This window comes from Sciurus vulgaris, assembly GCF_902686455.1.
Source record: "Sciurus vulgaris genome assembly, chromosome: 4".
NCBI classification, from domain to species: Eukaryota; Metazoa; Chordata; class Mammalia; order Rodentia; family Sciuridae; genus Sciurus; species Sciurus vulgaris.
This window is the reverse complement of record NC_136464.1, coordinates 168949069-168974832: the sequence shown is the minus strand read 5'-3', so window position 1 is coordinate 168974832 and position 25764 is coordinate 168949069. Positions and strand designations below refer to the sequence as shown.

General features: G+C 35.0%; 1 protein-coding gene across 3 annotated transcripts in view; it reads right to left on the bottom strand.

Annotated features, from left to right (window-relative positions):
* The window catches only part of GPC5 (glypican 5), a 1401099-nt gene that overhangs the window by 929394 nt on the left and 445941 nt on the right, over positions 1 to 25764 (bottom strand). The window lies entirely within an intron of this gene.

The following is a 25764-nucleotide window of genomic DNA, read 5'->3' as shown; positions in this document are numbered from 1 at the left end:
TAGTAATTAGGGAAAAGTCCTGTGTTTACTGATGTGAGGAGAGAGGGTGGTCAGAGTATGAAATGTGTGATGGTGGGTAGTATGCTGGAGTTCCAGTGAAAATATGCACAATCAGCTGATCTCAACTGCTACAAAGTGAATGGGGCCCAACTCTGGGCCTGCTGTGTCCAAGGTTTGGATATCTCTCTTCATGCTAGTTTAGAGATGAAGCATTTAGATTTTTTTTTTTTAATTGAGACTACTATATTTCAGCATGTGGTTTACACAGATGTGCTTTTCCTAGTTCTGTTTCTCTTATATGGTATTAAATTCTTCAAAAAGTAAATCAAAGAGGTTCCTATTGTCCAAAGACAAAAGGAAAGGTTGATGATGACACAAGAATATGTTATAAAAAAGAAGATACAGGCAATATAAAATCCAATCATTCTTTCTTTCTACCACAAAATAAATGTAATAGTTCTTACTAAGCAGTTACACTAATTTTGCATTAAAAACATCATTATGATGGCCAGGCATGGTGGCACACTCCTGTATTCCCACTGGCTTGGGAGGCTAAGGCAGGAGGATCAAGAGTTCAAAGCCAGCCTTAGCAAGGGTGAGGCCCTAAGCAGCTCAGTAAGACCCAGTCTCTAAATAGGGCTTGTGTTTTATTAAGCTTTATTTGCTGCTGTGATTAAAAGGGTCTGACCAGCACAATTATAGAGGAGGAAAGGTTTATGTGTGGGCTCACAGTTACAGAGTCTTAGTCCATAGACGTCTGGCTCCATGGCTAGACATCCATGCGGGAGAAGGTGGCAGAGGAAAGCAGCTCACCTCATAGTGATCAGAAAGCAGAGGGAGTCTCCACTCTCTAGATACAAGATATACACCCCATAGCCACGCCCCAATTTCCACCTCCTCCAGGCACATCCTACCACTTCAATTAATCCCGTTAGGGATTAATTTACGGATTGGGTTAAGACTCTTACAACCCAGTGTTTTCTCCTCTGAACCTTCCTGTAGTGTCTCATATGTGAGTTTTTGGGGGACACCTCACATTCAAACTGCAGTCGCTGGGGATGAAGCTCAGTGGTTGTGTGCCCCTGAGTTCAATCCCTGGTACAAAAAATACACACACTCACACACACACGCATATCATTATAATGACCTCTGATTCATTGCAGTTGAACTTAAGGATTTGACTTCCCCGCTTTTAAAACAATCCTTTAGGTTCTTTTTCTTTCTTTTTCAAAATTCCTTTTGGTTTTGCTACAACAACAGGACACACGTTGACACAAGCACAAAAGCATGGAACCCACCCTGCTCTGATTCAGTCCCCATCACTTCCGCCTTCACCCCGCTCCCTTCCCTCCACTCCACTCATCTCTCTTCCATCCATTTACATTTTATTTATTTATTTTTAAAGAAGTGTCCTGTGGCTACACCTGATGCTGCGACCCACTCGCCATATCCAAGTCTGCACACACGAAATTGTAGTCAGATTCATTCCATTGTCCCTCCCTTTTGCAGTTTCTTCTTCTTACTCCTCAATCCCATTTATCTACTCTACTGAGCTTTCCCCTATTTTGATAAAATTTCCTCTCCTCTCCTGTCCACCCCTCCCCTCCCCTCCTCCTCCTCCCTCTCTCTCTCTCTCTCTCTCTCTCTCTCTCTCTCTCTCTCTCTCTCTCTCTCTCTCTCTCTCTCTCTCTCCCTTTCTCTCTCTCTCCCCACACACCCTTTGAGTTTGTTTTAATCTACCAGTCTCTTATTTTGGAATAGTTTCCACAAATCAGGGAAAACAGCTGACCTTTGACTTTTGGTGAACTTGCTTATTTCACTTAGCATGGTGGTATCCACTTCCAAACATTTCCCATCAAATGCCCATAATGCCATTCTTCTTTAGGGCTGAGTAATACTTCATTGTGTACATATGTCATATTTTCAGTGTCCACTACTTTGAAGGGCATAAAGTCTGGTTCCATAGCTTGCCTATTGTGAATTGGGCTGCTAGAAACATTGATGTGGTTGCATCACTATAGAAAGTTGACTTTAAATCTTTGGGATATATACCGAGGGGTAGGGTTGCTGGGTCGTTCCATTCCCAGTATTTTGAGGAATCTCCATACTGCTTTCCAGAGTGGTGGCAATAATTTGCAGCACCACCAACAATGTATGAATGAATCTTTTTCTCCATAGTCTCACCAATATTTACTGTTATTTGTATTCTTGATAATTGTCATTCTAACTGGAGTGAGATGAAATCTCGATGTAGCTTTAATTTGAATTTCCCTAATTGCCAGAGATGTTGAACACTTTTTCATGTATTTGTTGACCATCTGTATTTCTCCTTTTGAGAAGTATCTGTTTAGTTCTTTGACCCATTTATCCATTAGGCTATTTGACATTTTTGATGTTTGATTTCATAGTTTGTATATTCTGGACATTAATGCCCTTTTTGAGGAGCAGGTGACAAAGATTTTTCTCCCATTCTCTGTAGGCTCTCTCTTCATGCTCTTAATTGTTTCCTTTGCTGTGCAGAAGATTTTTAATTTGATGCCATCCCACTTATTGACTTTTTATTTTATTTCTTCTGCTTTAGGAGTATTGTTGAGGAAGTTGATTCCTGTGCTGTCACTTTGGAGTGTTGGACCTATATTTACTTCTAGCAGTGTCAGGTTTCTGGTCTAATTTCTGTGTCTTTGATTAACTTTGAGTTGACTTTTGTGCAGGGTGAAAGACAGAAATTAAATTTCATTCCTCTACATATGGATTTCCAGTTTTCTGAGCACCATTTGTTAAAAAGGCTATCTTTTCTCCAATGTATGTTTTTGGCACCTTTGTTTAGTATCAGATAACTGTATTAATGTGTATTTGTCTCTGTGTCTTCTATCCTATTCCATTGGACCTCATACCTGTTTTGGTGCCAGTACCACGTTGTTTTTGTTACTATAACTGTTTAGTATAATTTGAGGTCCAGTATTGTGATGCTTCCTCCTGCACTTTTCTTGCTAAGAATTGCGTTGGCTATTCTGGGTCTCTAATTTTTCCAAATTAATTTCATAACTGCTTTATCTAGTTCTGTGAAAAATGTCATTGGAATTTTGATAGAAATTATTCTGATAGTATAGTGCTTTTGGTAGTGTGGTCATTTTGACAACATTAATTCTGTCTATCGGAGAACATAGGAGGTATTTCCATCTTCTGAGGTCTTCAATTTTTTTTCCTTTAGTTTTCCTTTTCTACAGTGTTCATTATAGAGGTCCTTCACCCTTTTTGTTAGATTGATTCCCAAGTATTTTACTTTTTTTAAGTCTATTATGAATTAGTTTTCCTAATTTCTATTTCAGCAGACTTATCATTGAAGTATAGGAATGTGTTGATTTATGAGTACTAACCTGGTATCCTGCTACTTTGCTGAATTTACTTATGAGTTCTAGAAGTCTTTTGGTAAAATTTTTTGGGCCGTCTAAATATAGGATCTTATTGTCAGCAAACAGAGATAATTTGAATTTTTCTTTTCCTGTATTTATCTCTTTAATTTCCTTCCCTTGCCTGATTGCTCTGGTTAGAATTTCGAGGCCTACATTGAATAGGAGTGGTAAATGTGGGTGTCCTTGTTTTGTTCCTATTTTTAGAGGAAATGATTTCATTTTTTTCCTCCATTTGGAATAATATTGGTTTTGAGTTTGATATATACAGTCTTTACAATGTTGAGGTAAGTTCCTTCTATCCCTAGTTTTTCCAGTGTTTCAAACATGAATGGGTGCTTTTCTTTGTCAAATGCTTTTTCTGCATCTATTGAGATAATCATGTGATTGTCCTTATGCCTATTTATGTGATGCATTATGTTGATTCATTTCCATATATTTAACCAACTTTGCATCCCTGAGATGAAACCCCCCTTGATAATGATATATTATCTGTTTAATGTGGTTTTTGTACATGGTTTGCCAATATTTTATTAAGAAATTTTCCATCTATTTTCACCAAGGATATTGGTCTGAAGTTTTCTTTCCTTGATGTGTCTTTGCATGATTTTGGTATCAGGGTGATACTGGCTTTGTAGAATGAGTTCTGGGAGTATTCCCTCATTTTCTATTTCATGGAATATTTTGAGAAGGATTGGTATTAGTTTTTCTTTCAATGCCTGGTAGAACGTGGCTGAGATTCCATCTGATCATGGACTTTTCTTTGTCAGAAGGCTTTTGATAGCTACTTCAATTTCATTACTTGGTATTAATCTGTAGTCTTCTGTATTCTATTGGTTCATTTTGGGGAGGTAATATGTCTCTAGGAATTTGTCAATATTTTCAAGATTTCTAGTGTGTTGGAGTATAAATTTTCCATTTGTACAAACAAATTCAGTAATCAAAATGGTTATGGCAAACATTTCACTTCTTTCTATTTTCATTTGGCTATCCAACATCATAGAATGGTCATCGATTTCATCTATATGAAACCTCACCTACCACATACTACAGTAAACTACCACTTCTTGCATCTTTCCAGGCTGTTTGGCTTATATGATTGTATTTCCCAAACCACAAAAACTTGCCCAATATCTCTTCATTTTCTTTCACAATTCATTGAGTTTTCCTATAAGTAACTTTTGAAATAGACTTTTTACTTTAGAATTTTGTTTTCTTTTTTACATTGTTGACTTTTGATTTTTTACAGTTATAAATTAACTATTCTATAGCAATAGTAAAACATGTAATATTCATAGTTTGATAGGTTAAACTTGGAGATTTTTTTTTTTTCATTTGAATTATGGAAATGTGGAGATGAGCTTCCTCCCCACCTTCCTCTGGGTGAGTTGTTAGAGGTAAAGGTGATAGGGGCAGTCAGTCAATATCTAACAAATGGACAACAAAATACAAAGAATGTCCAAAGATAAAATACTGAATATTTAAAATGTTGTTTGAGCCACACATGTGTAATACACTGTGCAAACCTGTAATTCCAGCTACTTGGAAGACTGAGACAGGAGGATGATAAGTTCAAGGCCAGTCTAAGCAACTCAGTGAGATCCTACCTTGAAATAAAAATAAAAAGGACTGTGAATGGTAGAGTACTTATGTAAGATGTACAACGTCCTGTGTTCAGTTCCTAATAATCAAAAGATTGTTTGGACATGTACCATGGGTTATAAATGAATATCAAGGAGAGAAGACTATAGCAAATATCTGGTAATCATTTCTGCTCTTATGCAGCTAAATACCATCTGGTGCACTTTCTTAATATTCCTTTCTCAAATACCTTAATAAGCTGAACCATTGACATACCATATGTCTCTTCTAGATGATAATAACTGTGTAAAAAAATAAAAAAACAAAATATAGCTGACATGTACACTAAGAAGATCTACTAAAATTGCATTGGTGACACTGTGGAATAATCTACACTGACTTTGCAGCTTTACATTCTTCCTGGTATTTAACACACTTATAACTACACTATATGCCATTAAGTTAAACAAACGATTTTATTATTATAATGACATATATTTCATCCAAGCACACACATTTTATATTTATGGAGTATGTTTTAAGTCATTAAATAAGTGATCTAACATAGAGAAATAAATTAGTTGATTGATTTTTATAATGTCAAAACAAAATATAAATCTTTTTCCAATTTAGATGTGAACTCCACAAGGGAGATATTCACTGATATATGCCCAACACAAAACACTGCCTAGAGCCTAGTACGTGCTCAATGAATATCATTTAATTCATGAATGAATACTTACCCTGGTATCTCGATTAATCAATTTTAAAAAATTCTACCTTTACTCATTGCATATAAAACTAGTAATGTTAGAAACAAATAGTATAATTATTTCATATCAATTTAATCCCCTTTCATTATTCAAAAACTACCAAGTTCCTACTATAAACCAAACACTGAGGGCAGCACAGGGGAAAATTCCACCCCTCTGCATCCTACTACCAACTAGCAAAATTGAAATGCAAAATTGGGACCAAAATACATAGTGAAAGAAATGTATTAAATTATATTTTAAAATAGTAAGACAAAAATATAATTTTAGCTGAAATGTTTCAAAAGACAAAATGAGTCTTATCTGTCACCTTTCAACAGTCACTCTCTCAACTGCTATTGTGGCTAGCACATTATATAGCAAGAATTATATGATCTGGCCCATTAAGGGCTGATGAAATTAAGATTAAATGTCATACTACTTTGATTGGTGTTTCTTCTATGCAAGGGTTGTGAAACAAAATTAAAAATAGTTGAGTAGGAATAAATTATGAAGACCAAAATTGGAAACCAAAATTAAACAAAATTAATTAGTAACAATATACCAGCTGCAAATAAACTATAATCTAGAAGAACTTCTGACCTAGAATGTGAAAAATCACTTGAAAAGTAAGCAGGGTATTAGCATGATAGTATAGACAAGATTCTAAATATGATAGAATTATTCAGGAATTGCTGCTATTTTCTTTGTTCTAACATGAAACAAAGGCTATGTGGAAATTGAAAGTATCCAGAATTAAATTCTTATTGTGAATATATTGAGCCATGGGCACCTTAAAATGTCACAAAGCATAATCAAATATATTGGAAGATGAGTTTTAGAAGACGAATATACTGAAATAAAGTATGCTTACATTTTAATACTAAATGTCTCCACCTTGGGCAGTAGTTACCAATGTCATGTTAGCTCACTGGATGAACAGACAGAATGCTGCTAGAGTTAAACATCCAAGTTTATGTTTTTTAAAATGGGAAACAATAACATAGCTAAGTCACAAGAGTTCAGAATTCTAGTGTCATATGTAATTTTCTAGCATGCAAAGTAAACTCTGAAAAAAATATGCTTTTTTAAATGAAAAAGTTCAGCGGCTTATATCCTGTGCCCTAAGGTACCAGCCTAAGTTGTGAAACTTACTCAAGGTCTTGAATTTAATTGTTTTTCTTCTTTATCAGTAAACTCCAGGATTTGGATTCTGGAAAGCCACTTTCCAAGAGGATGGGATTCACAGAATGGCTCCTTTCATCCAGCAGTGACATCTGCTGTCCATTCCCTAGATTTACAGAGGCTGCAGGAAACAACTATCTGAAGGGCTAGCAATAACTTGGCCCCTATCTAGGTCAAGTTCATAGTAAAAAAAAGTGCTCAGAAATGGGAAGTAAAACCCAAACTTCTCAAGTTATTGGGCTTCACTACTTCCCTGAAAAAAAGATTCCAGATTATTTAATTATTTCAAAAAAATCTGTGTGTTTTATATATAATCACGTTAAAAATAAGACTTAAAAGAGACAGCAAAGCTGATTTTTTTGAAAAGAGGAAGATGTAGAAGCATATGGAGCTATGGTAAATTTAAATATTGTAATTCTTTAATTTAAACATATGCAAAGATCTCTATATTTCCATGGTAGCACCTGATTTCCAACTCGTCTTACTTTACCCAGAAGTAAAACAAACAAATAAACCATTACAAAGTTAAAAATATTATGTTTATCAAAACCATCAGACAAATAAAGGGTCCTAAGTCCAAATTCTCTCACATGCTGTCACAAACAATACTAAAGTGAGCAAGGAGTAGCTGCAGGAAGTCAGGCTCTGGCAGCTCTGAGAACTGAGAGGGGAGGGATCATAGTGGTGTAGAGCAGTAGTAAATCATGAGCAACTATTCAGAAGAATAGAAGAATTCTGAATTCAAGAATTCAGAAGTGGAAGGCGACACTAGAGTCAGAAATGCCGCACAGGATTAAGTGCTATTAGTACAGCAGTCTGCAGGGATGTGAAAAAAAGAATATTCCCCAAATGCTCTTTGGGGATCAGGAGGTTCAACCACAGAAAATACCTGCAAAATATAACCACTAAAAGTGAATGAAGGGCTTTGGAAGCTGAGGGTTGTATCACTTGAAGGCAGGGCATTAGAAAATAGGAAAACAGAAAGCATGACATGGAAATTGTCCAAAAGCAGTTAGGGCTCTGAGAAGGAGGACAGCAGCAATTCCACAATATCCTAAAAATGAGGCAGAAATCCATTGCTGTAGCAAATGATGAGAACTATGGTGCTCAGGCACATTCTATCTCTTCTTTCCCTCTTCATATAGGAAAAATTCACTTTTAGCTGATCAAGAAAATTCAACATTGTCATATGAGAAACAGAGGGTTTTTCTTAGCATCATGTGAATATGCTATAAAAACCAGGATAAAAATGAATCTGCAGCTCTTGATTACCAGAAATATGTTATTACAAAAATGTGAAAAAAGGAATGAGCATTGAAATATTTCAGCATAAAATTTAAGAATGTGATGAAACATAAAGACACCATGACGAAATATGCAAGTCATTGGGAAAGAGATGGTCAAAAAGCAAAAGAGAAGTTGCCAGAATTCATGAAAGAGATACAATTTACAGACAAAGTCGTTTCAGAAAATATTAAATTATTAAGAGAACAAGGAAGATAGGATACCAAATGTAAGGGTTATCAAGGGCATAGATGGGACAAGAAACCAAAATAAAATAAATCCTGTCGCCTTTCTAAAAAAGCAGAAATGTGAAGGATAAAATAGAATTAGAGAAAAAAGTTATTGTCTATTTTAAGCCAAGATAGATCATTATAGATATTTATATAATATTGTATACTTACATATTTTTAATATTATCAGACTGCTTAACTTCAAGATCTATACTTGTATAATAACTGGACTTAAAAGACTTAAGAAAGAATTATTTGGAAGCTTAAGCAAAAGAACCAGGTCAATTACAAAAGAAGAAAACCAATTTCACATTATTTTCTACATCAAAAGTTAACGCCAGAAGATGGGGGAATATAAGTTAATCAGAAGAGAAAGGAGAGGCTAGTGCTTTAATTTTAGACTCACAAGACATCTATTGACTATTGGGCTGACAGCTATGCATACCCATGTACTCTGTTTATGGCAAGATCTTCTTGAGGAATCTCCCACAAGACAAATTTCAGTAACTCTAGTGCCAAGTAGGTGAAATGCCACAAGTGAAACAAGAAGTGAGCATCAAATGCATTCATCTATAGACTTAAGGGAATTATGGTATAGAAAATGTAAAAACATATTTTACTGACAATTCTGACAATGTGCAAATAATCCAACTATGAAAATTAGGAGGAGAGAATCAAAGTGGAAAGTAGGATTTAAGAGCCTGGTTTCCTTATCTGTAATCAATGAGAACAATAGGTTATATCTTTAAATTACAATTCACCCTTAATAATATAAACACAATGAAGTACAAATGTGAACATTAAGAACTATCCAGTTACAAAAATCAAACAGTATAGGAGAAGCGGAGAAATTAGAAATTGAATGGAGTCTATTTTTATTGCCACTCACATTGGGAACCATTAGGTGTTCTCCAAAGAAATGCAAGGAGATTTAAATGCAGGCAAAATTATAAAAATAATAACTAGAAATTATATCTGTTCTATCAATGAAAATAAATGATAATTTTGATAACATATTTTCTAATAATATTAGAAAGTAATACTCAATCTTATGATATGTTTAATAAATACAACCAACATCAAAGAGATTTAAAATAGTTCAAAAATAAAAAAGCTCAGAAAATGTTGGGGGCTGTGCCATGTTGACTGCGCCAGAACGGCGCCTGATCACACTGGCAGTGAGGAGGTTAATTGACATAAGCACACTCAGGCGATTTATCGTCCACGCACACAATGTATGCGCATGTGTTCTCGAGCACTCCTAATTGTGCCTGCTCGGACTTCTAGTGTCTGGCCTAATCTTTGTGTAAAAGGCGTGGCCCTACTCTCTGCCTCCTGGAGGTGATATAAGCATAGGCGGAGTGAGACAGTGCAGCAGCAGCTAGTAGAAAAAAGCGGCGGCAGCTAGCAAGCACAGCAGCTAGTAGAAAGAAAACACACAGCAGCTAGCAGAAGAAGTGGCAAGCAGAAAGAAAAGACAGCGGAGCAGCAGCTAGTAGAAAGCAGAACAGCAGCTAGCAGAAAGCGGCGGAAGGCAGATCGCAGAGCGGAGAACTCTAAACGCATCACTAACTCTAGACGCATCACTAAAGCACCTTAGGTAGACGCACCCTTAGTTCACAGGATGCAGGACGCACCAGTAAGAAGCAGCAGACCTTAAGCAAGGTGTAGCAAGTCTCTCTTCCTCTAAGCTCTAAGTAAAGCCTGTCCTTCTCTCAAAGTCTCTCTCTTAAGCAAAGTCTCTCTTTCTCTCTGATAAGCAAAGTCTCATTCTCTCTCCTCTCAAAGCAAGTAAACCTCATTTCCTCTATACTCTGTAAACAAGCAAGCAAGGAAACAGCCCAGAGATAGAAGTGACTCAGTTTCCAGTCCACCACCCATAAGACCCGTGCAAATTGTTGCTGCAAATGGTGACAAATATCCGTGGATTTGGTACCGCAAAGAGCCAGCGACAAGAAAATTCAAAGGCAAACAAGTAAAAGAAGAGTCTTTTTTTGTGTCATCTTGTTCTTTGCTTGTTTTTTTTTTCTTCTTTAAAATTTTATTTAGTTATTTTCAAAATACTCATTTTACATTATTTTTGTGATAATCTACCCTTCTGGTTCTGTTTCTTGTTTACGCTGTATCTATTTTCCTCAAGTGTTGTTTTGGTATTGGTTTTCTCTTGCTCTGTTTGTTTGTTTGGTTGATTGATTGAGAGAAATACAATGGAATCTCATACCAGTGCAGGGTACCTCTCCAAATTTTGACAATTCCTCATAATGCTCCCACTTTGGCTTGCTTCTCAGCTTCCTCAGTTATTTGTTTCCTGTGGTTTTCAAGTTTTCAGTTGCATTAAGGAAAAGAATAGACTATATACAGGGAGTTTACCCTGCCTCAGAGAACCAGAAATTCATCTCATTTTCTTAAAAAAGTCAATTACTTGCAGCTTAACAAAAGGAATTCAGAGCTAGAGACATAAATTTTCCAGGACATGGAAAAATCATTTAAGAATGTAAGTCTCTATTTCAGTTAATACAGAAGAGATATGATTGACAGAACAAAAAAGTTGACAGTAAAGGACTCATATGGAAACATGTCTTAACAAATAATATAATCCATCCTATTCCCAGGATGGAAAGATTTGTATTAGTGAAACTTCAAACAGGTATCACTTTGACCTCAGTTAATCCACAAAAATTGAGTCAGCAACACCTTGTGATTAACCATATCAAAAATAGTTGATAGATGAAATGCCATTAATAGAATGAGCAGCTATACATCATTCGGTAAAATTCATCCATCACTCATGTTCCAAACTCAATTCTATCTTACACTTAGCACACACACTATACTGAAAACTGTCAACTTCTAATGACCTAAGTCTTCTCTTCCATGACCATGTGATAGCATTCAAAGAAAGAAAACAGACAGTTCATGGATGATCAGTAAAAAAAACTTCAATGTAATAATAAACTTTGTCAAAAAAAAAAATGCCAAAATAATGTTATACTACCTAACACTCATTTATAAGATGTAATCTGATGCCAAGCCATTCTGTTAAGCAAATAACTTATTTTATATATAATTATACATTTCATATCAGCATTATGCATTTTCAATTGAAATAAGCCAAGAAGCATAAATAAATCTTACTCGTAAGTTGATTTTAATCATTGTCTCAAGCTTGATATCACAAGCATGCATAATTATGGTAGAAGTGCAGATGAGTGTGATTAAAGCATGTCAGGAAACAGATATCCCTGTATACAAATGCTCAATCTGATTAATCATCCTCAAATGGAAGACAGAGCTTCTATGTTTTCCCTGTTAATGAATGATATCTATTTAACAATTGTGCAGCTAAATGCTTTTAATGTTCCTATGAAGAACATAAACACATTTTTTGTTGGAGATGTTTTGATATTTAATCTAAATTTTTTAAGTGTAGAATCGCTGGCTAAAACATTATCAAAGATGCTGATTTGTTTGGTGTCTTATAATTGAGATTTATAATTTGATCAACAATCACCACAACAATTGTTTCCTTTGAAACAAGCTTATAGGCACATATACACACATATACAACATAGATATTAATCAGAATAAAAAATGTGAAGTTAAACATAAAGCCTGTGATGAATTTTACACACACACACACACACACACACACACACACACACACTTCCAATGAGAATTTTCCAAGTACTGTTAAATTTTCCTTAAATTTCACCTCAAGTAAATGGAAATTTTCATTCTTATAATATATTGCATATTAAAAATGAGCTGTGTTTTTATTGATTTTGAAAGCAACACTTCCAAGTATGAAAGTAATAGCTTTTTGATTGATTCAGTCAGGATGAGTTAGATGTTGAGAACAGAGGGAAAATTAATCAGAAAGGGTTGATATAAGACCTGTTCATAGTATAGATTTCCATTTTTTGTGTCATTGTTCTCTTGTTAGAGAACTGATGGACTGTTTACACCGGGCTGAATGACAAAATGACTATAAATAGAAAGGTAGTAAGTAAAAATACAGAAGAATTAAATCTATTCTGAAATTAAAGGTAGAGACCAAATCTTAATTCAAAATTCTGACTCAAACTGTGCATTTTTTAGTCAGGTAGATACTTTATCCTCATAGGAAAGAATAAGTCAAATCATATATAAACAATATTCAGAAAATAACTCCCTAAAGATCTAATGAAGATCTACTTGAAATTTGCTAAGATGGAAGATGTTGAGTCTTCTTACTATAAATAAATAAATAAAATAAATAGTGATGGATGTGTTAATTAGCTTGAGAATTTGAGTGTGCTGATCATTTCAGTGTGTAAATATTCAAAACAAAGAAATATACGTCTAATATGTACAATTCCTATTTATCAATTTTAATCTCAATAAACATGGTGATGGAGCAAGGAATATAACTTTGCCTTTCTTTACCAAAGCAATGTTCTAGAAAATGTACATATAAATTATATTTATTGCCTATCAAATTACTAATAGATACTACTCCTTGGCTTTGATACAGAAATATTTTTATTTTCTTTACTCAAGTGATTCAGGAAACATGTATCAAGCACCTTGTTAGAGCTATACCCTGGAAATGAGACATAAATCAGGAAAAAATATGATCCCTTCCCACACACTGAAATCTGAGCCAATATGGTAATTCCATTATACTCATGATCTTGAGGAACAGGGAAGTGCAAGGTGCTTGGTCCACCTGAGAGCCGCAGAGGGGGAATACTGTACTGAAAAGCTAGGTTCTGAAGTGAGAGGTGTTAGGGCTTGCTCCGGAGTGACATTAACCATAGAGGGAAAGTTAGAGACTTGACAATGACCCAAGAGAAATAAATAACTGAAGAAAGATTAGATTGGAGACCTGGAGAGACTTTAATGTGTCCAAAAAGCCTGAACAGAAGAATGTTGAGAAGGAAAGACAGCAAGAGGAGGTCCATGCAGAGGTGGGTGAGATGTCTCAGACAGGAGGAAGGGCTCATTCCAGGTTCTTGCATGGAGGGGAGAGGAAGTATATGGAATATAAGCATTTGTACTATCCCCAGTTTGCCTAGTTTCATGATTTTCTCTAACACATTCCAGCAGCCCAGGTTTAGCTGGGTAAATTCAGGAAGAATTCTCCATGCAGGGAAAAAATGGGACAGAGAAGTTGAGACCTTTTCCAAGAACTATTAAATGACAGACCATGGCATCAAAGTTGAAAAAAAAAAAAAAAAAAAAAATCATGAGACCATATGAGCATTAACGAATGAGAGTTCTAAATAGGGCAAAGAGTGAGATATAGGGGAACCAACAGGATGAAAGAGTTGTCAAGAGGATAGAAAGGTTAGATGTTTATGATTTCAGGGGTAGAACAATGCCAGGCACAACTGTAAAACCCTAAGTTTACAGGGGGTCTGTTTAGAGAATAAGAAGAGTTAATTGTTAAGATGCTTATAGTGGTATCACCCTCCTTGATCTTCTCTATAATGGAAGAAATTCAATCCAGGGATTGGAGTTCTAGTCTTCCTTGGTTATATCACAAATTAAAACTCTCAGAGCAATTAAAATATCTCTGAATCTTGGTTTCTTTATACACAAAGAGTTAAATTATTTTTGATGATGCAGCTTTCTGTTCGTCAATGCAATTATTTAATTTGCTATTAGATTAGCAATCAACTATTTATATATAAAATCCCATAGCAAGTTAGTCATTATAAAAGTTAAATTTATTTTTTACACCATAGTATTCCCTACTAGACTCTCTATTTGCAATTTTTCTATTATTCAATTAATAATTATACATATATAGGTAGGCATTACCAGAAGGCAAGGATAGATAGTAGATATTTTTCTAACAGTGATATTTTTCCTTAATTCCTAAAATTGCATTATCTGAGTAATAAAAATAGCTATAGTTAATAGTAGTCAAAGGGGTAGTTGTCAATGGAATTGCATTTTTGCATATTTATAAAAACTGAAAAGTTAATACAAAGGTATTGTTTTTCAGTTAGCAGAAAAACTGAAAACTATCATCGTAAAAACAATTTACATTATTTTTAAACATCCTCCTTCTTTTAGCCAGGGCATACCAATGTTTATTTAATTTTTATATAAATACTTTAACATGTCTACATTTGTCAATCTTATACCAGTGAAGTAAATAGAGGCAAATAATACACTGTTAAATAAAATATACCATGAAAGAATTAAGTGCCTTTCTTAAAGAAAAAAATGATATGCTCACATCTTATCTGTCTATCTCTGAACCTTCTGGGTACAAGATACTCTTTAAACACTGGACAGGAGGCAATAGGTTTAACCCCAATTATGTAAATTGGCATCCTATCACAAGAGTGCTTAGCTGGAAGAAACAAATCTTAGCAGAAATCCCTAAGTTCTAGGCTGCTGACAATCCTGACTTAACTTACTTCAGAAGTCTCTAAGGATTTCTACTGTGCTTCAAAGGGTATCAGGAGTTCTTAGCTTACAAGATATTTCTCAAATACATTTTAATTCTGGCTAACACAAGAGAGTTAGATTTTAACTACCTATCACGACTTCTTTATTCTCTGGAGGAAAATCAAAGGTACTTAAGTTCTGGGCTGCCCTAAGATAACAGAACGCCTAAACTCCTTTGAGTCATGGCAATTTCCCACCCTTAGATTTATCTTTCTATCTTCTACTTACATTTGTTTGTCTTGATCAGTTTCAATAAACCTATATACAATCAGAAATAAAGTCAGAAACTGAACCTAGTGTGTCTATATATCAAATTTTGGAAAACACATTTTCCCTCTCCTAATGTGTCTTTCAAAATAAGTCCAGCTCTGTTTTTGTAAACTCTTGTGTGGAGAAATAAAATCTGGAGAAAAGTATTTGTAACTTCCATCTCTAGCCACATAAGTCAATAGATCTTCATGCCAGTTCTTCAAACCCATATAAAAGATCAATATTAAGGCATTTACCTGTGAAGATTTCAACATGTGCCATAGATTTTTAACTTGTTGGCCCAGTTTCCCATCTCCAATTTGCCCTTCTATAGAGCACAGCTAAATCTAATAATAAAATTCACTTTAAGACTAGACCTTTATTTTCCAAATTATGTTTAAAATTTTGAAAATTAATCAGTTGTCACACTGTTTCTCTGTCATTAAACAAAATGTGTTCACACTAATTGAAGTAAGAATATTTGAGTGAAAATAATTGAGGAGAAAGAGAGACTAACCACTCCAAGGCATAACTATTTGATGTGGTCCTCACATGATAGTTGATCCAACTCTCTGCATGTGTTAAGGATCATGGGTGTAGAAAAGTTGTGATGACCAAAAAATTGTAATTTTAAGTAAGGAAGTTAAGATGTACTGTTTCTTCTGTTGTGGTTACATCTGGGAAGAAACTTGAGCAACAAATAAACCAGAATGCATTCACATCTGCTTAATAGAACACGGTGTGATACAGCTCTCTACCACTGTGCTTATGAGATGTCAGGCGTACAGAAAAAGCTCAGTTGTAGTGGTTAGATTTTGCATAATTTTGATAGCTCTGGTGGTAGGCAGAGAAGAATGGACTATTGGATTGGAAAATGTCAAAGCCATAATAGAATTTATCCCCAGGTTACTTAGTAGATGGCTCTGAAGGACACATCAGGGAAGCATGCAGACTCTGAAGTAAATGGACTCCCATGTTTAGCTCCCTTCTGTTTATTTTCTAAGAACCTGAGCTAATTTCAAGAGATATCTGTGGTATTATTTGATATACTGTAGAAAAGTTTCTAGAATAATGAGATGAATATTTGCTTTCTATTTCCTCTAGGAAATGGAACATACTGGGTACATCTCTTTGTTGCAGACTGGACTCCATAATAATAAGACTGCATGCCTTAGGAAAAAAAAAATAGTTTTGTTACAAGGTTCTTTAACTTATGCTACATTTTTGTGGCACTAATACTGTTTCATGGTCATGAAAACCTGTTTCCTTTTCCTCCTGAACATCTAGTGGGACTAATTTTCCTGGGCTCTCTTACATGTAGAGGCCATGATACTGTACTTTTGTCAGTGAGAAATTAGAAGAAATGATGTAGGTTACTCCCAAGTGGAATCCATTAAAATTTACTGTATGGTTTATCTTACCAATTCCTTATCACCAGCTGAATGAAGAGGACTCCATTAATGTGTAAGAAGTAGGAGCCACCTGATAGAATAAGTCAGGATTGCTGTATGACTTCAATGAAAACCCCCATGAGTGTTTATTATAATAGTTTTCTTATTCTAGTTAGTACAATTACCAGTATACCTGAAACATTAATAATTTGATAATTAAAACTGATTAGTGTTAAGGAAGGGAGATAGGAGTAGGAAATAGGGACAATGCTATTTAAAATTTAAGTGAAGAAGTATTTCTAACAAACTCAGAGCAGTAAGTGGTACACAGTATGATATACATATTTGTTAGGTGGATAGATAATACAAAGATGGATGAGAAAGTCATTGTCTTCTTTCAACTTAAATTCCCCTAAATGTTTGGCAGTTACTTTTGTCTCCTCTAACTGAACACATTGCATGTTAAGTTCTTCCTTAAGGCTCAGTCCTAGAACCAATTCTTTGTCATTTTGTCACTCTTTTTAGGCAATTTCATGCACACCTACAGAGTCTATTTTCTCTGTTGAATCATGACGCTCGCTATGGTTTATGTTCCTAATTCTGACTTATCCTTTGAGGTCAAAATCAGTGTGGTCAATATTACTCTTGATATTAATTCTTAAAAATTTTTCCAGCCTTAACATATTTAAGAATAAACAAATGTGTCTCCCCATGTATTAGTTCTGTTTCCAGTGATTTCCATCTTAGGATATTCCATTATCCATCTGATTGTAAAAGACAGAAAAAGCCTAGGAGCTGTCCCTCCCTGGTACCATGTGTTCAGGTCGCTAAAACAAAACTTCATAGAATAGGTGACTTATAAACAAAATAAATGCATTTCTTACAGTTCTGGAAGCCAGGAAATCTACAATCAAGGAAACAGCAGATTCAATGTCTGGTAAGAGCCAATATTCTGGTTCACAGACAGCAACTTGCTGAATGAAGAAACAAATCAGCATGCATAGGGAAAAGGCTTCATGAGAGAAAGGGCTATGTGTTCTATGCTCTGCTGCTGTAATCCATCAATTAATCCTCCATACATATTTAGATTCAATCCAATCCATTCTACCTACTACAGTGAGAGTGATTATTTTTTCAAGTGAAATCTATCTAATAATTGCCTAAGCTTAAAACCCCCTTATGTCTTTCTATTTTTTGACAGAGTTAAAATCACTTATTCAGTACAAGGCACTGTATGTTCCCACACATGCCTACTTCCAGAACTATTTATCTGACTCCTCCTTTGCTCTCTGAACTCATTATACCAGCTTTCTTTCAACTTTTTATGGTCTTGTTATTTATCGCTCTTTCTCTCTCTCTCTCTCTGATTTAGTCAGCTTTTTTGCTGCTGTGACTGAAAGATCAGGAAGCAGAGAGAAAATCTCCACTTGCCAGATACAAACATATACCCCAAAGCCATGCACCCAAAGCCCCATCTTCTCCAGCCACATCCCACCTGCCCTCAGTTACCACGCAATCCCATCAGGTGATTAATTCCCTGGGTTAAGGCTCTTGTAACTCAATCATCTTTTCTCTGAACCTTCTTGCATCATTTCACACAAGAGCTTTGGGGGATACCTCATCCAAAGCATAACATATTCCATGTCATTTTTTTCTTCTCTAGTAAATTCTTGTTTATCTTTCAGATATCAGGGTAACTACTTTGGTAAGTTTTATTCTCACAGCATCTTCCCTCTCCACTCATATTATACAATCTAGATATAATTAAACATATTCCATTTGATTCATACACATCCCTTCCATAAAACTGATCTCCATTAGGGAAAAGGCTATGTATTCCTGAGTCTTCTAATCCATGAATTTCCAATAATCCTTTTCAAAGAAGAAGTACTCAATGTAGCGTTTTTTTTTTTTTTTTTTTCTGGAACAAATGCATGTGCCTGGTGGGAATAGAGGTATGCTGATCTGTTCCTTCAATCAGGAGAAAAACACATCAATAAATCTTAAAAAAAAAAAAAAGGGCAAATGACTAATTTAGAAATAAAAAAGTGTGATACAGTGATGTGATAAGCACCACAACAGAAAAGGTGACTATTATTTTAGTACTGAAATTTTCTTTGGTACAGATTTTATACTTGCAGAAGACAATGGCTTTAGATGGGAGTGAGAGAAAATACTTTATCCTTTGGGATGGGAATTTGAAGAACACATCTGAAGCATTCCTGCGGGTGTAGCCAAATCCTCGTAAAAGTAAGAAAAATATTATAGTCTGGTATTAAATCTACTTTGAGGAATTAAGAAAAAGTGCTTCATTTTTACTTTAGAAAAAGCCAGAAAAGCAGAACAACATTATTCTAGAAAAATCTGATTTGAGATGGCAAAAGGTAACCCACATAATATAGTATTTATCTGTGGCAAGATCACTCTAAGAGATCAAAAGCAATAAGAACAGATTTTAGTCCAGTGATGTCTTCCTCAAGACTCTGCATAAACTACATGAAGAATCCAAAGACTGGATATCCTGCAGTCACCAGTGGTGGGTTTTGGAATAGTCTCTGTTAGCTTGAAGCGAGGCGTGACCCCTGAAGCTTGACAGAACTGAGAACATCTGGGTTGCATTTGCATTTGGAAGGAATGTGAAGACTCTCAACCATATATCTTTATTTTTCCTAGTATGTGAACAGGATCAAACACATCATTCAATAATCTAAATCATTCTGAAGACACCCTTAGTGTTTATGTACCAAAATCAGGGCAGTACTCCTGCAGGAATCAGCGTAAATTCTTTAGCTGACACCTAGTATGCTTTGAAATAAAACCTAAACCCCAAGTTTGACCTTAGAAGACACCCAGTTTGTTAAGATAAAAATGAAGCATTCCTATTTTCAGTGACTCTCAGGCAGCCAACATTTGTCACAGAATACAATTACTTTAAGTGTATATTTAAAAGCAAATATTACTCTCAAGATGATAATTTAGAGAGAAATCTGCAATGCATAACCACCCAGGGTCACGCCTGAGTCTACTGAAGAAAAGCATTTTTGAGCCTTTCTTGGTATTTAACCCCTTCTTTAATGTACTTAGCTTCTGCTCCTTGAGAAAGGCACATGTAAAAAATGCTTTCAATTAACTCTTTAAAAAGTTCTGCCTCTGGGTCACTGCTGACCCCTCTTTAACTTCTCATTTTCCCATATCAGTAGAGTCCTAGAAAATCTCTTTCCTTTTTGTATGCTGACATAGACTATGAGATTTTACTGCCACTGTTTTAAAGCAAATTCATGAGACAACTTTAATTCTTAAAGCCTATCCTGGAGCAGGAGAAGGTCTCAGGAAAGCACAGCACAGGCATCTGGGAGGGTGCATATTAGGTGTGAGAAAATATTGTCCCATTCCCAGAGATACTTCAAGATGAATTTGAATGAACACAAACTATGATGCATGGCATAGAAGTGAACAAAATGTCATAGGGTAGCTGATAGAACAGAACTGATCAAGTCCAAATATATGAGCATTCAGCAAGATATGCAAATTACTATATTTATACAGCTAAGGAGTTAGTCTCTTCTTAGAGCTTGTATTCCAATGGGAATGACTTCTGAATATAAATCACCAGTATACATGGTAAAATGCATTAAGTTTTACAAAAGAAATAAGAACAAAGTGATGTGGAATAGAGTGTAATCAACAGAAGGAAATTTTGGTGACGGGCACATGTGGCTTTAAATCATAGCTTTTCCTAGTTAACAGCTAAGAAAACTTACACACGTGGCACTAGCTAAGCATGTCTCAGTACCTTTTAAACTAAAACAATAGGTTTACTGATATTTTCTCATCAGATTAATGGAATGATTAAATAAATTAGCACGTGTAAATATGCAGTTCTTTATTGGTATATAGTGAATATGCCATTAAACTAGAACTTTTCCTTCCTTCTGTGGAAACATCTTATGGAGAGATCACTAAGGACGACTGTGATATGTAAAATCAGGGAAATCTCAATAAATCTCAATAGAGAAGGAGGTGGATTTATTCATGATAAGTGGCTTAGATTTTTTTCAAAAGTTGAAAAACTATGAATTAAGGTGAAAAAAAAATCCATGCAGAAACATGTCAGATTAAAGACATGGAGTGGAAGACTCACGAGTTAAGTAGTGCAACAGACCTGAGCGAAAGATATGTGGGAAAAAAATGGAAGAAAAGATAGACTTGAAATGTCCACTCAGTCTGTCATTTGGAGCCTTAAATACTGCACTAGTATATCTGGATTTGATTTTGCTGATAATGAGGAATGATCCAAAATTTGAAATATGCAAGTTCTGAAAGAATACTTTTTAAGAAAACAGGTTATTTCACTAAACAGATTAGCAACATTGACATATGACATGCCTTTTTGTAAATGTCTAATGCATTTATCAACATGGCAAGTACAAAAGGTAAACCCTTTTCAACTTTGTTTAAGTTTTTTATTCTCCTCTTCCCTGCCAATAATACTTACTAAGCACCCTCATTCAAGTGTCTTTGGAACAAACCTGGAGAAATGTGATCTAAGTTCTGCTTTAACAAGAAATTCTGACAGAATTATCATTTGGAAAAAAGGAGAGTGTGAATGCTCACAGGCCATCATCATAGCTCACTTGGGAGCTGATATGTACATGACTTAGACTGGAGAAGAAAAAATTGAGAGAAATACGTGAACTGGAGGCAACCATCCTTGAAATATGACTATAGAGCATAATGAATATGGAAGACCTAGCACAGACTCTAAAATACTGCGTCCAAATGATTGTCTGACAGGTGGTACCTGTAACAAAAATTGAAACCTCTGAAGGTAGAGCAAGATTCTGAGGGAAACAACTCATTTTGGATGTGCTGAGCTAAAGGGCCTGCTTTAGGCTGTCTGTCTGGCAGGCAGCTGAAGAGTTCATTTCCAGTCAACAAAACTTAATTTAAAACCCAGCTAGTACCTAGTTCAGAGCTCAATGTGAAGGACTAAAGGATGAAGAAGGCACAGTCTTTGCTCTTAAGGTCTTAAATTTCATCTACTCACTCCATCATTAGAGCTATCCCAGAAATCTCTCAGATTTGAAATCTTGAACATGTCCATGTGTCTACTGAACCTATCCATGAGGTTCAGGTGTTCTGCTTTATACCTGCCTGTCAAAGTAAATGTCTATCCTTCAGCTGACAGACATAATTTTGGCATTACAGCCTCTTTCAGAAAATACAGCATGAGATTCTTCGTAGTCAAATTGTTATGACAAGTCTGTTAATGGAGAATAACATTTCACAGAAAGTCAATTGAAATGTAAGAAAATCATTCATTTACATTAGGTTTTTAAAAATATATCATGGTGTGTAAAGTTTTAGAAGAAGAGTCAGGAAACATCTTAAGAAAGTACAAAGGTGTTGAGACATTTAAATCTCAACACATATTCATTCACTCCCAGATATTTCAGACTTTCAGTTACATTGGTATCATGTGAAAGTACCTAACGAATAGACTATGAGCTGAAGTGCCTGTATCACTGTGGGACTGAGGCAGTAAAAAGCCCTGCCCTGTTCACAAGCTCCTTTTCTACCCATAGTACCTTGAAGGTTATGGGGAATGGGTACCGCAGCTTAGCAATAGAAGAGGGCAGACTGATTGACACTGGCCTTGATGCAAGCAACAAATAAAATTTGGTTTGATTAAGCTGCCAATAATTTAGATTTAATATCTTGTTGCTGTTTTTGTTTGCCAACAGTGTGATTTCTACAGGGCCCAAGTGGATATAGCAGCTCAATATGAGCAAGAATTTTCTCATGTGGAACTCCAAAATTTGCTGATAAGAGTTTTAGAAATCCACTGCTGCACAATTGTATCAACATTATTTTGGCCTTAGTTGTAACCATCATGAAATTATATATTTAGTCCACACTCTTTAACAGAACCGTATTTACTAATTTGATCTTTGATGTTATACATGGCCCTTACAGAAACTATAACTGTATTCATATACCAAGATTATGCTGCTTTTTGAGCACTGTGTCAGCTATGCCCATGAGAGACCATTGCAAGATTGATTCTGATTTGAGATGAGGCAAGAACTATGATTCTCAAAGGAAACTGCTATATTTTTAATGAAAAGAATGATGGAAAAAGAGTAAGAAAGAAAAATGTCAAGAGGTAAGAAGATAGTGTATTATTGAGGGGATTATATGCTGGCAATAAGGATAAGAATATGTGCCATTATATTCTTTAGGTCTCACATATAAATTGCACAAATTTATGCTGACATACATAACTGTTCCAAATATTTTTAGAAAAAAAAATTTCAGTGTCAGGCTGTACAGTGTGAGGCCAAGGAGCTAGTAAGCATGTTCACCATGGAGCTTATTTTTCAACATATGGATCATTCTTTTCAATAAAGATCTTCAAATACTGAGAGAAAAATTAATAAATAAAATTGTTACAGCCACTCAACTGACATGTTGAATGGTCTGGAAAATTTCTCATATGAATAATGAGTGAAGAGTCAAGAATTATTAGCCTGGGGGACAGAAGACCTGCTGAGATGTTTGGAAAGGGTTATGTGTAAGTGTTTGAGAATGTTTAGGATGGATGTCACACGGTTTCTACTTTCATCTATTTAATAGGCTGCCATGTTAAGTGGAAACACACAAAACTGTCATTGCTATGGGACAAAAAGGTTGAACAGAGACAATTTCACATGGTTCTACCAAGCAGAACAGAGCTATCACTGGATCATTTATTTAGGATGAAACTTGGAACCATAATTAGAATTTCTTAAAGTTAGATTTTAGGCTGAAATTCTTAAAAATATTATCTAGAGACATCAAAATGTAGAGCTATATCTGAAATATTAATTCCTGTCATTAAGTTCATGCAGGAATTCCATAGTTTAAACCCCAGGTTGGATGCGTGATTTTACTTATTTCATGTCTATGGCTCTATTAGTCTATAATTTAAAACATTCGTGTACAGATATTCTTTAGTGTGGCTCTTCTCAAAAAGAATGTGCTTTCAAACCAAGCACTAGGACTTAATAAAAAAGAAAAAAGGAAATACACACCCACAAACACGTACTTACAAACACACACGGGTGCTTGTGTTTGTGAAGAAGCCCACGCATGTCCTACCACTGTGGTTTTGGAATTTTTTGTAACTTTTGAACAGGGGTTCTACATTTTCACTTTGTACTGCATCCTGAAAATAATATAACCAATAATGAATACAAGGTCTTAAAATTTTATGAAGATTAAAATGATAAATGTACATTCATTCAAGGTCATCAAAGGCTAGTTTGTCAATTTTAAAATACGTTTGGGAATTGACATAACAAAATTTATTGCTCCAAAAATTATTTCACAGTAACAACTAAATAATCTACATCAATGTGCATTTGTGAAACACTGAAAATTTTCTAAAAGGGTTCTGATGTTTTATAGATCAATTAATCATAAAATATTCCAGAACTATAAATAGTGACTATAGATGAAAATCTGGAAGAGACAAAAGAATTCTCTGATAACTTTCCAAATTCAATTTCTTGAAAATAGATACACAAGAAACAATAAAGGAACAGCAGGAAAATATACCACTATTGTGGTTACAGCTTCTAGGCAAACCATTAAAATGACATCCAGATACAGGTAGCAACAGATGTGTCTATCAGCAAAAAAAGTTAAATTAAATCAAGTGAAAAATCTCAAATGAGGTAAGTGTTCAATGAAAAGGAAAAAGAATAAAAATCACATCTGTTTACATGGTGATGAAAGATTCTGCCAAAAGTTTATTTTGAAAATTAAGATATAGGCAATGCAATTTATGGGCACTCATCCAATAAAGAGGAAAGAATGAACTGGTGAATCAATTACAATTTCAATTTTTTTATCCTCAAAATAAAGAAGAAAATTAAAATTGTGGCTGGTAGATTTCTGCAATGTGTCAGATAACCCAGTACAAACTGGAGAAACACACAAAGCATAATTCGTTTTTTAAAAAAATGGCACATTTCTGTTTCTTAAAGAACTAATTAATATGTCATTTTTTGTTATGGTGCTACTTTACCTCAACTGACTTGAAATCCTTAGAGTATATGATAGTTTTAGAGATATCTCCATTAATGGATAAACCCCATAGCTGTTTAATATTAAAATTATAAATTGTTTTTTATATCAGCAATAGTAAAAGAATGGCAGAGGAAATTCACCAATGTTAGAAAAAGCTGAGGTGCTTATGAAGTAGTGAGGTTGGAGGCATCTTGAGCTAAACATTGCAGAGCCATGGGAAAAAAACCAGAAATGACTAAATTAGACTTTAGACCCTGGGAAATAGAACTGCAGCTGTGTGGTGATACAAACTGATGTCAGTTGTCCTATTCTGGACTCACAGCGAAGAAAAAGGATTGAGAGAAGAAATATAAAATTATGCTTATAATTATGATTTTGGTGTTGAAAGGATAATCTATGAAGTACTGTTGTTTCTTTGAAATAAATAGTTCTTAAAAAGTGGGTTAGTCTTATGCCCCTGTCCTCTCGTGTTTAGCTTTTTCTCTTTCCCCTCTTCACTGCTTTCCTCTTTGTTCCTTAGATTTGGGGCATGCTGTGGCTTTACAGTCATTTTGTTTGCCTTATATTTACTATTTTTTAAATTTGATTTTTAATGTTGTAGTGACCATGAATAGTATTTTCCTACAGGAGAACAGATATAAATATTTCTGAAATTCCAGAGTTGCAGTGTCAGAGGAGACATTTCTGAAGTTCCCTGGGTGCCTGCTACTAAAAGTTAGCTTCCTGATATTGTGAAATTCAGAAGTCTTGCCCTGGATTTGGTTTTAATCATTGAGTCCGATTAAAGTGTCTCCTCCTGTTCTGCATGTGCACCAACACAAGACTTCTTTGTAACCCTGAAATGTGTGATGTTTCCAACAGTTGGTTGCTAAAACAAATATATAAACAACATTTAGGACTTTACACTTTGGCTCCTATATTGAAATATAATTCATAGCTGTTTGGTTATTGAAAGGGACACTTTATCAAACAGATCTCATTCTAAATGCAAATTTTCTTTCTTTACTTTGTAGAGTCATATAGAGGTATTTCAGGCAACTCCTTTTGGCCCCATGCAGTGCATCATACAAAAATTGGATTAGGATAAAAGGAGGTACAGTGAATGCTTATTTAAGTCATTTACAACAACACCAACCAGCATCATCTGAGCAGAACAGATGTTTGG